The sequence below is a fragment of the Desmodus rotundus genome, chromosome 2, assembly GCF_022682495.2.
Source record: "Desmodus rotundus isolate HL8 chromosome 2, HLdesRot8A.1, whole genome shotgun sequence".
Taxonomy (NCBI): Eukaryota; Metazoa; Chordata; class Mammalia; order Chiroptera; family Phyllostomidae; genus Desmodus; species Desmodus rotundus.
Window position 1 is genome coordinate 121,463,693 of NC_071388.1, and position 11,676 is coordinate 121,475,368.

Genomic DNA, 11,676 nt, shown 5'->3' on the forward strand with positions numbered 1-11,676 from the left:
CCAGAGAACCTGGTGGCTCTTCCCCATAACAGGGTCTGAAGTACATTGTACTCTACCAAGGCAAATATTTGCCCTTTTTTAGAGTGAAATAATGAAAATTAGAAATTTTCTCAAAGAATTAAAAATTGAATTGCCTTTTGGCCCAGTGATCCCACTTCTGAGAATATATCCTAAGAATATAAAAACACCAATTTGAAAGAATATATGCATCCCTAAATTCACAGCTGCATTATTTAAAATAACCAAGATCTGGAAACAGCTCAAGTTCCCAACAGGGGACAAGTGGATAACAATGTTGTGGTATATTTACACAACGGAGTACTACATGGCCATCAAAAAGGAAATCTTACCTGCTTCAAGAGCTTGTATGGACCTAGAGATTATTTTGCTATGTGAAATAAGCCAGTCAGTGAAAGACAAGTACCATATGATCTCACTTATACATGGAATCTAATGAATAAAATAAACTGATGAACAAAATATAAATGGAGGCCTAGACAAATGGAACAGACAGATAGCTGTCAGAGGGGTTAGGAGAGGGGGACTGGATGAAAGAAGGTGACAAGATTAGCTAAAGAACATATGTGCATAATCTATAGACACAGACAACAGTGAGGTGACAGCCAGTGGGAACAGCACCGGGGCTGCATGAAGGTGAGCTAAAGATGGGAAAAGGAGGACATTTGTAATAGTGTCAACAATAAAAAAAAAAAGGTAAAATAATATAAAGGATGGAGAAGTACAGAATAATAAGGTATATATGAATTGGATTTCACATAGCAAAGAAGCAAAAGAGGTCATAATTTAAGTATGAAATAGAGCACAAGCTAACTACTGGCCAGTAAAGTCTCACAGAAACCTAGAGTCATAGGAGACTGACGTGGAGCAGGACAGACAGGCCACAGTTGGTAGGAGTAATGTGTTATGTTTCAGGCACTACACACTAGATGCCTTTGCGCCTGTGACCAAAGTCCTTGGAGAAGCTGCACTGCTTCCTAGCATGCGTGATCCAATCTCTGTACCATATGTATGAGCACTTTGCTGCTCAAACCTTCAAAAACCTAGGCAATCCAGTAAGCATGCCTAGCACATTAAAGAATTCCAAATTCTTGCTTTTTTGCTTCAGAAAGATTGCTGGGAACAGACAGGAACCAATGTGGGAATTCAGCATCAAGTACAAAAAAACAGTGCTCTGTATTAAAAAGCAAATGCATGGAGACGGGGTGGGGGGCAGGGAATACAACCTCCTGTTCAATACAAAGGTGTTCACACCAACCCCAACCAGGACTGCTGCCCCATGCATGTCACCACCTCTAATTTCATCTTTATTCCAGTTGTTATGAAAATGATATTCACCCTGTTTATGAACATGCAGACATGCAGCATCATTCAGTGAGACGGGTGTCCCGAGACTCTCCTGTCCATGGTGGTTGGAAACTGTGCAATGACTTGGGTGTGCAAGATATCCTGGACCCAGCACACAGTGGTTTGACTGGTAGCATCCTCAGTACCCATTATCTCAATAACATAGTCACTGTTTACTGTTTCTGAAGGCAGGCTGAATTAGGCCAGCCCATTGGTCATCAGACTTCCACGTGGAAGGAGTGGCTGGATGGTATATCTGTTTAGTGATGGACATGCCCTTCAGGCTCCTGGGGCTCCTGTTAGGGGGAAGAGAAGGGTTAAATCAAGAGGAAAAACCACTATGATTTCTAAACCTATTTTAATGTAAAATTTTTATTTGAAAAGAGAAATCTGGCCCTATTTTCTGCATTAAACACCATGTGGTATTATTGAGTTTGTTCTTTACTCTTTTATCTCAATAAAAATTAATGATCATGCTCTAGGGAAAAATTAGACTCCTGAATGTCCAAACAAGGAAGTTTAAGCATTACCTATGGATCAGAGGAATCTTAGAGGCATAGAATTGTTGCTACTGTTACTTCCAATTTAGCTGCCACTCAAATTCAGGTGAGTATTTCCTCCCTTTACCCTTTTCCAGAAATAAAGCAAATGACAGGGTTCTCACAATCTTCAAAAAATGTTTTTATTCTTAAGTAATATTTATGTGGCCATGAATCCACTCAGTATAAAACATTTCTCCCCTTTCACATGTTCCAGCAAGAAAATTTTCAGATTTTCAGGTGACAGCTAAGGAATCTGATAAGCTAATGTATTAATGGTTATTGTAGTATAAAAAGATGCCACTCCAGATTTATTCACATTGCTGAAAAGTCCAAGAAATACCATCTTCTAACAAAAATAATATATTTTAAATGGCCCTCAGCTAAGGAAATTTTATTTATGAAAGGCTAATGATTTAAAACGCTTGTTGTAAGCTCTATCAAGTGTGTAATAAGGCCATTGGCAACGCTGACATTGTGGATCTGAAAAGCCACATTAGGCATTTTCTTAGTTCATGCTGGTATAACAAAATTCCATAGACTGGGTGGCTTGAACAACAAATATTTCTTTCTTACAGTTCTTAAGGCTAGAAGTCCAAGGTCAAGGTGCCAGCATAGTAGGGCTCTTGGTGAGGGTTCACTTTCTGGATTTATCCTCAAAATGGTTCAGGCATGCAGATTAATCTCATATTTCTTTCTCCTTTTATAAGAGCACTAATTCCAACATTCCAGCCTTGTCCTCATGACCTCATTTAAACTCATTACCCCCCAATGGTCCTACCTCCAATATCATCATATTGGTGGTAAGAGCTTCCACCTATAAATTTGTTAGGGAACACAAATATTCGGTCACTATCAGGCATAAATCATTGTAAAAAGTGTCCCTGAAGGGTGGAAGAAGAGAATTAGGGGCAAAATTATGTGTAATTGTCAATATCCACATTTCAGTGTGGTTTGCAACAGACTGGATTTAAAGGTGAATACGGTGGAATGTCAACAAGATTAAGCCTGATGTGGATATTTGTAACTGAACCTTAACTCAACTCTTATTATCAAGTATGGTTTCTGGTGCATCTTTTGGTTATCCATGATATTTGAACCCCATTAATTTCTCATTTTGGTCTCCTATATTTAAAAACATGAAATAAATAAGTCATATCTTAATCTTTATAAAATCATTTTTATTATGAACAAGTATATGCCAACAAATGGGACAGGAGGAAGAAATAAAAGGCATATAAATTAGAAAAGAAGAAGTAAATCACTTATTAGTTGTTGTTAACATGATAACATATAAAGAGAACTCTAAGGATTCCACAAAAAACTACTATAAATCATAAATGAATTCAGTAACGTAGCAAGATACACAATTAATATTCAGAAACTGGTTGAATATTTAAATAACAATAATAAAATATCAGAAAGGGAAACTAAGAAAACGATCCCATTTGTAATTGTACCAAAAAAGTACCTAAGAATAGATTTAACCAAGGAGGTAAAATAATTGTACTTGGAAAACTATAAGGCACTGAAGAAAAAAATCAAAGAAGATATAAATAAATGGAAGCATATACTTCATTCATGCGTAGGAAGGATCAACACAATTAAAATGTCTATGCTACCCAAAGAAATCTATAGATTCAATGCAATCCCCATCAAAATACCACTGGCATATTTCACAGAACTAGCACAAATAATCTAAACACATATGGAACCACAAAAACAAAAAAACCCTGTGAGTAGTCTTAGCAATATTGAGTATGAACAAACTTGGGGGCATCACACTATCCAATATAAAACTATAAAGCGCTGACCAGTGTGGCTCAGTGTATTGGGCATTGTCCCACAAAGTGAAAGGTCACCAATTCAATTCCTGGTCAGAGCACATGCTTGGGTTGAGGGTTCGGTCCCTTTTCCCGGTGTGTATAAGAGGCAACCAATCAATATTTCTCGCTCACATTGATGTTTCTCTCTGTCTCTTTCTCCCTCCCTTATCCTTTCTCTAAAAATAAATAAATAAAATATTTAATTAAAAAAAACCAACAACTATGCTACAAGTCCATAGTAAGCAAAACAGCATACTAGCTGTGTAAAACAGACATATGGATCAATGGAACAGAATGGAGAGCCTAGAAATAAATGCATGTCTATATGATCAGTTAATATTTGGTCAAAAAGGTAAGATCATACAATGGAGGAAAGAAAGTCTATTCAATAAATAGTACTGGGAAAATTGGACAGATATGTGCAAAAAAATTAGACTAGATCAGTCCTTATATAGGAATAAATTCAAAGTGGATTAGACTGAAATGTAAGAGTCAAAACCATAGAAATCCCATTTATTATCCCATTTTTACAGAGGAGTAAACTGAGGCCAGCAAGAAGTCTATATTAAAGGTCCATGGAACAGAAAATCTCCAAATAACAAAAAGATCACAGGTAGAAAAACAAGGGTTAGTTATTTCAACAATTAAATGATTTCAAGGCAGTTGATCAGGTTCTGTGAAATTTTCTTGGATTGCTTCAAATGGTAACAGGATGGCTTCCTGAAAATTAGGCCATTGCTCAGTAACAAAATATGGTCCTGTTGTTGAGCTTCTTTGTGGGATGGGGCTACTCACCAAAGGTCTATTATTTGAATCAAGGAGAAAATTTTTTTCTAAAGTGTAACAAGGAAATTCTTCTTTCCATCTCATTTGAAATACTGGGGGACATGACAGTTCTTAAAGTTCACTGGCAAAGAAAAGTGAGATGGCTTTAACTGATTTTGTCCAATTACAAGGCATCTTCTGGGAATGGACGCTTTGTCCCTGATTCCTGACAACATCTAGATTACTTTTTAGCAAAGAAGAAGGATGGAATGTCTGGGGTTTGACAACCAATATATCTATCATGATCGTTATACATAAACATTCTTAACTGGATAAATTAAATAAAGTTAAGAATGACATTAACTTGTCACTAATAATGTTGAAAATAACATTTATGCAAAGATATTTTAGCTAAGTGTACTAAAAGAAAACAGAACTACAACACAACCAAATTAAACTGGTCAAAGAGATTCCTGTCTTCCAATGCTCATAACTTTATGAAACTTTATTTTAAAAATATGAATATGGGGGTAGGGCTAGAGGAATTGAGTAAAAAGGGAAAAGGACTCATGGACATGGACAACAGTGTGGTGATTGCTGTGGGGGGGAAGAGGGTGTAGGAGGCTAAATAATAATGGAAAAATACAATAATTAATAAATTTAAAAATTTAAAATTAAAAATAAAATGCAATGTTTTGCAGATTTTACCACACTTTTTAAAAGACAGATTACATAGATAACACACATATATGAATGAGTGATTGGCAGACAAGTTTATTTTAAACCATTCATCAAGCATTTACAAAATATATACCAGGCTATAATGTATATAAACTGCAAAAAGTAGAGATAATAGAAACTGTGTTCTCTAGACACAATTTATAAACAGCATATGCGTTAAACTAAAACATTTTAAAAAAAGAAACATGAATAATATAGAATAAATTAATAATGGTAAAATCATACTTAAATTAATTGGCACAAGGGTGAGGGCAATAGTAGAACTGATGACTAAACCCAAAGTTATCTTTTTTGAAAATGGAAATCTTCCATTTCAAATTAAAAAAAAAAGTGTTAATTAATGTAGCAACTTGGAATACTACAAAGACAAATCTGAAAAAGGTTTCTATTTAGAGGAAATGGATATATTTTTATTCATTTCTTTTTCTTATTTTGGGGGCTCAGAAGTCATAGGGCATAATTACAGAACGAGGGTGACTTTGGATTGCTTAATTTTTTAAGGCAAGAATCATTAGAAGAGAAGAGAAATTCTGGGTGAAGAAGCAAGCATCAAGTGAGTCACAAAACATGCTGTGGCTGGAATTCCCTTATTGATAGGCCTGTGGTACTCATTTCAGTCTTTCTATCCCATGGGAAGAGTTATTCAGTGGCACGTGGAACTAGTTAGTGTTTGGGATGGAGGGGACAGGTGTACTTGCTGGCACCAGTGTCTGAGGCAGGGGCCTAGGCAGAAATTCCAGAGAGCTGGTCCAGGACTCATTGTCTCACTGTAATAATTCCAGGCCCAGGAGGAGTGGTACAGAGGAGCAGAGATCAGAGATGACAGACTGCAGGGGTGCCTAGTTCCTGGACCCCAATGATCAGGAGCAGCAGCAGCAGGAGGTGCCCTGGGTATGGCAGGTCAAAGCCTGGACTCAGGCTATTTCATTTTACCTGCTCCTTTAGTTCCAGCTGGCAGTAATTCTACTGGTATAATTACATCTTTTTCCTGCTTCAACTAAGATGGGTGATGAAATCTGTGGATGATCTCCTTATGGAACTACTGTCCAGCAATAAGTTTGGTGTTCTTTCTAGAACATGCTTTCTTATTTTCTGAAATATTGATAGGCTGAGAATTTTCCAGATCTGCAAGTTCTGGTTCCTTTGGCTTAACAATTATTTCTATTTACATATCTCTCACCTCTTGCATTTTATTATTAGCAATAAAGAGAAATCGCTTTCAAAACTTTTCTTTGAAATCTTCACAGCTAAATATCCAAGTTCATCACAACCAAATTCTACATTTCCCAAATCACTAGAACACAATTTATAAGAAGGTTGCCTTTCCTCCAATTTCCTATAACATGTTTCTTATTCCACCTGAGACGTCACCAGAAGAAACTTCAATGTTCATATTTAAACCAGCATCTGTTCATTATGATATACGTATTTTCTAAGGTGACAGAATTCTTATCTATAGCTCTCCACTTCTTTTCTGAGCTTTCACCAGAATCACCTTTTATGTTCTTTTTTTTTTTTTTTTTGGTTTTGTTTCACAAATGTTTTTTTTTTTATTATAGTTACTATGTTTAAATTGGAATCCAAATAAGATCCACATAATTAACTGTTTCATATGTATTTTTAACTTTTTTTATTGATGTTCTAATATAGCTGTCTCCATTTTCCCTTCTACCAACAGGTACTGCAAGTCAATGTAGGCTTTTTTTAGAATTCACATCAAAACATTTCCAGCCTCTACCCTTTACCCAGATCCAAAGCCACTTCTATATACTGTAGGTATTTGGTACAGCACCCTACTCCTCAGCACAAAATAATCTGTGTTAGTCCTCTCAAGTTTCTCAAAGGCAAGGCCATGTGAGGACACAGTGAGAAAGCTGCCATCTGCAAGCCAGGGAGAGGCTTCACTAGAAAACAGACCTGCTGTCATCTTGATCTTGGATGTCCGGCAGTATTCAGCACTTGAAAAATTAATTGTACCCTGTTTAAATCACCCAATCTGTGTTATTTTGTTATGAGAGCCCAAACAGACTAACATATCAAGTATAACAAAAGTTTTGCCAATAGTACATACAGTGCTGTGGCTGGCTAACAGAAAACCCAAAGTTATAGAAATATTCATTATCACTTGTTCCCAAGTTTAAACTTGTCTGTCAATTCTTGAGAATGGTAGAATTATAATTTATAATTTTGACTAAGGTTAATGAAAAATTTCTTACCATATTTTCCAGTTTTACAATTTTTATTATAAGAATTACTGCTTGGATGGTGTGCATGAGATTGAGTTAATGACATCTTTGGGTAATTTTCCTGACTAGTTTATGCTGGTTTCATTTTTAAATCTCTGAGTACAAATCAATGGGATGTGGTTCACAGGATATGTGGTGTTCTAGTATACCTGAAAATCTTTAACAATTACTCTGTAGTCACCAATAAGGTTTTGAGTAGGGAATTAAATGAAGGCTCAGAGCTTCCTTATGAAATAGAATTTTAATAGTGGTATAAATTCAGCTAAAGTATGCATGTCATTAAAAATGACATAAGTATGACACTTTTTCTCTTTGTTGGGGAAGGCAAATTACTCAGAATTTAATAATTCATATAAAGCAAATCAGAAATTCTCTAGACAGAGCAAATGGGCTACTGATAATATAATGACCCAAATATTATATTTAACCCTGTTGTGTCCCCAACTGTCATGGATAGTGCTATATTTATTTTGGTATAAACATTTTCTCCTTCTGAGGTTAGAATATAGTTTTTACATGACTAGAGATTAGAGTTAATAATGTCGCGTTATTTCAGCTATCAGAAAAGGCCAAGGCAAGCAAATGTCAATTTGATTTTCATCTAAGGTTTCAGGTAATGAGTATAAAATTCAGTGTCTGTAAAGTATAGCGCTGTGGTCACAATCTGTGAGACTGTAATGATAGAGCTCGATAATAACTTACGATCTTTTGGAAATAATAAGGAAGCATGTAACAATCATTTAAGAAAAGTGTTTTCAAAAAGATTATTCTGCAGATTCTATTCTATTAGTAGTTTATAAATGTTAACTGGGGAAAGTAGTCTATAAATGTTAACTGGGAAAAGTAGAAAGAAGTATGCAAAAATAAAATTAGAGTGCAGGACAAGGTTAGCCTGGGACTCCAGACATTTGGATGATCTTGTTTTGAAGGTCTGCAATGTGACCTGACAGCTTTGTGACATTGTGCACTTCATCTGGGGGAAAATCATCTAGAAATTCTTGGGCTACAAGCAGATTTACAGTGTTACAAATTCTGTTTGGGATCTCTGTTCAGGCTTCCATAGCTGTTGTCCAAGTATGATTTGTATCTCCTTAGTTAGGAGACAAGGATCCAAGCATCAATTCTTTGAAGTTTTACATCTATATCAATTGTTAAAAGTATTTTTAAGGTCTCATCAATCAGGGATAAAGGACTGCACTTTCCAGACATCTTTTCCAGAAAACTAAGACTCCAGATTTTATATTTTATAAAGTTTGTTTAGGAGAATGTCCAGGTATAGATGCTCATACCTGTTGGTGATAAAACTGGAGGTATGGTAGAGTCCCTTTTGATATTTGGCCATTCTTGCAACACAGCAGTGTGTAAATTCAGGGATGATATTCCCAGTGGCAAGAGTGGGCTCGTTAATAACTCAGCAGGAAAAATCAATGCACTCCAAAGAAAGTGTTGTTATGGCCCTTAAAGTCAAGGGCAGGAACTTTGGCCAGAAAAGTTCATTTGTTTATGAAAGCCTGGGTAACTTTGAGAACTTTTTCTTTTTTTGCATGATATGATCGTGTTATGAACAGCAGAGTTTTGTGTGTCAATGCATTGCAGAACTATTTAATGGCAATCTCAGTAAAATGAATACATTTATTACTACAAAAATAGTTTGGGATCCCCAATAGGAAGCACAAAACTCATAGCTATTCTGTGTCAGTAAGACACAACTCTTTAATACAGAAAGGCTGTGTTCTACCCTTAAAAGCATCCAACAACCAGATCCCAGTTAAAATCCTCTGGCAGGTATAATTATAAAAAGGTCTTTTGATGTGTTTAAGTGAGTCCTGATGTTTGGGTTCTCACCCAGATTTTGTGTTATAGTTTTACCTAAATTCCTGGCCAATAAGCCATGCCTAAAGACTGTCTTAGAGAATTTATTTAAATTACCCACTAGTGTGAGTTAAAAATGGTGACCAGTTTACCTCTGTGGTGTGGGTGATTTCATGTTAGAACTTAACAAAGTTACCTTGAGATAATACTCTAGCACTCACTACCAGATAACCATCAAAGAGCGCTAGATATTACCTACCTGTAATTCATATATAGACCTTTCTTAGAATTATTTTTAGGCCAATTTTGAATTCCATAAAGGGCTTTATGTATTTTCCTATTGCTTGCCTCCTCATACTTTCTTATCTTTAGTTATATTGACATTTATGTTTTTTCTCTTTTTGAATAAAAATTTTGCTCCTATATAAGCTTTTATGGTTACATTTATAGTATGAATAAATCCATTCAACTTTTACCAACATCTATAAACTTTATCTTCTTTCACTTTTTGTCCTTAAAATTGGATGTTCATTGGCTCAGTATAGGATTCCAGGTTTACAACTTTTTCCTATAGAACTTCTTGGTATAAGCTCATTTACTTCTAATATCTGGCTATCTAATAAAAAGTTTTTTACCAATATAATTCCTGTTCCTTTGCAGGTTACTTCTCTCCTCTCCCCTCCCCTCCCCTCCCCTCCCCTCCCTTCCCCTCCCCTCCCCTCCTCTTCTCTTCTCTTCTCTTCTCTTCTCTTCTCTTCTCTTCTCTTCTCTTCTCTTCTCTCTCTTTCTCTTTTCTCTTTTTTCTTGAAGTCCAAAATTTCATAAACATATGCCTAGAAATGCTTAGAAGTAAGTACCCCTATGTCCATCTTAATTGGTACTCTGCAGGTACTTTAAATTTCAAGATCCAAATTTATTTTACAGCTTTGGAAATTTCATTATTTTCTCCTCTCTCTTTCTCTCTCTCTCAATTCTAGTTAGACAAATGTTGAAACTATCCTTTATATTTTAATTCTTTTTTATTTAGTTCCATTTGGCCACTTGTATTGTAAGATCATTCTTTAATTTGATATTCTATCTTGTCAGTTATCTCTTTAACTATGCCCATTCTGCTAATCAGAGAAACTTTTTAGCTTTTGATTCCAAAGAGGATGGGCTGGCTATCTTTTGTTGTTGCAATCTTCTTTGGCATTTTTATGAAGATATTAAGAGTCTCAAGTTTTTGGTTTCCTGTAATAAGTTTGTTTCTTTAGGTGTTAGTTCTTTTATTTGCTGAATTTTGTTTCTCTCACATTCTTTTCTCTTAAAATTTTGGCATGGTTACAAATGAAAATTTGTACCTAAATGGTCTTTATGTATGTCATAGCTGATAAGCAATGACTGTGAGGGAAAGACCAAATGGAAAGTCAGAGAAAGTATACTAACTAGTTCCTTGTGTTTGGGGCCTGGCTGCTCCTTATTTCTTCTGTTTCCCTAGCCATTTGCAAATCCACTCTGTTGACACTAAGAAAGCTCTAAAAATCATGGCGCTAACTTAGCAGTTTCGTGATTTTGAAGTCACGTTTCTTTTTTCTCAGACTGTATATGGTCTCTACCACTCTCATCTCAGAAGCCTTACTCTTCAACTCTGAAGCTTCATACCTACGTTCTGATACCTCAGATCCCTACTTTTCTCTTGGGCATCTGAGATCTCCTTCTATGGCCCAGCATCCTCCACTTTTAAATGAAAAACAAAAACTTTAAGTCATATTTGTTGTTTTGTTAACTCCATGCTTTAAGCCCACATTTGCCCCTAAAAGTTTAAGGTCTTTTCCTAATGCAAAACTAAGGTCAGACTTTCCATTAATGAAACCTGATCCTTAAACTTAACTCAGAAGCTTTTCTCTTCCTCAGTGTCTTCTTTATCTTTTCATTATTAAAAATACATATATCTTTCAACCTCTAAAATCTTCACCTATCAATCACAAAATTTTACTCCTTAAAAGAAAAATTAGTCTATCAGTGGTGTTTCCTCAGCTTTATACTTTCAATCTATTAGAGTTTAAACCAGGAAGAAAAGACTAAGAAAGAGTAAAGGGCTTAAGCTTGGAGGGATGGATCCATTTAAGACAAAGATTCAGCTTTGGTCTTTCTAAAGAATTCCAAAGTCATTTGCAAATGTCCAGCTATTTTCTGTGTATATAGAAGTTCTCTTGTCTTTGGCTAAGTGACAAGCTCTAATGAGGGCAATCAGTTCTACCATCTTGGCTTTGTTAGCCTCCTATAGTGAAGATGTCCTAAGGGTAAATTGAGACATTCTGGTGGAACCAGCCTGATAATTACCTAAATTTCCATATGCTCATGTATATACCTCATAATGTTGTCCATGAGTATTAAAAATCT

The 11,676-nt window shown here is 35.6% G+C and overlaps 1 pseudogene; it reads left to right on the forward strand.

Annotated features, from left to right (window-relative positions):
- The first annotated feature begins 947 nt into the window (after window positions 1-947).
- LOC112313057 (putative transmembrane protein 183BP) lies at window positions 948-1,526 on the forward strand (annotated as a pseudogene).
- Window positions 1,527-11,676: the final 10,150 nt, after the last annotated feature.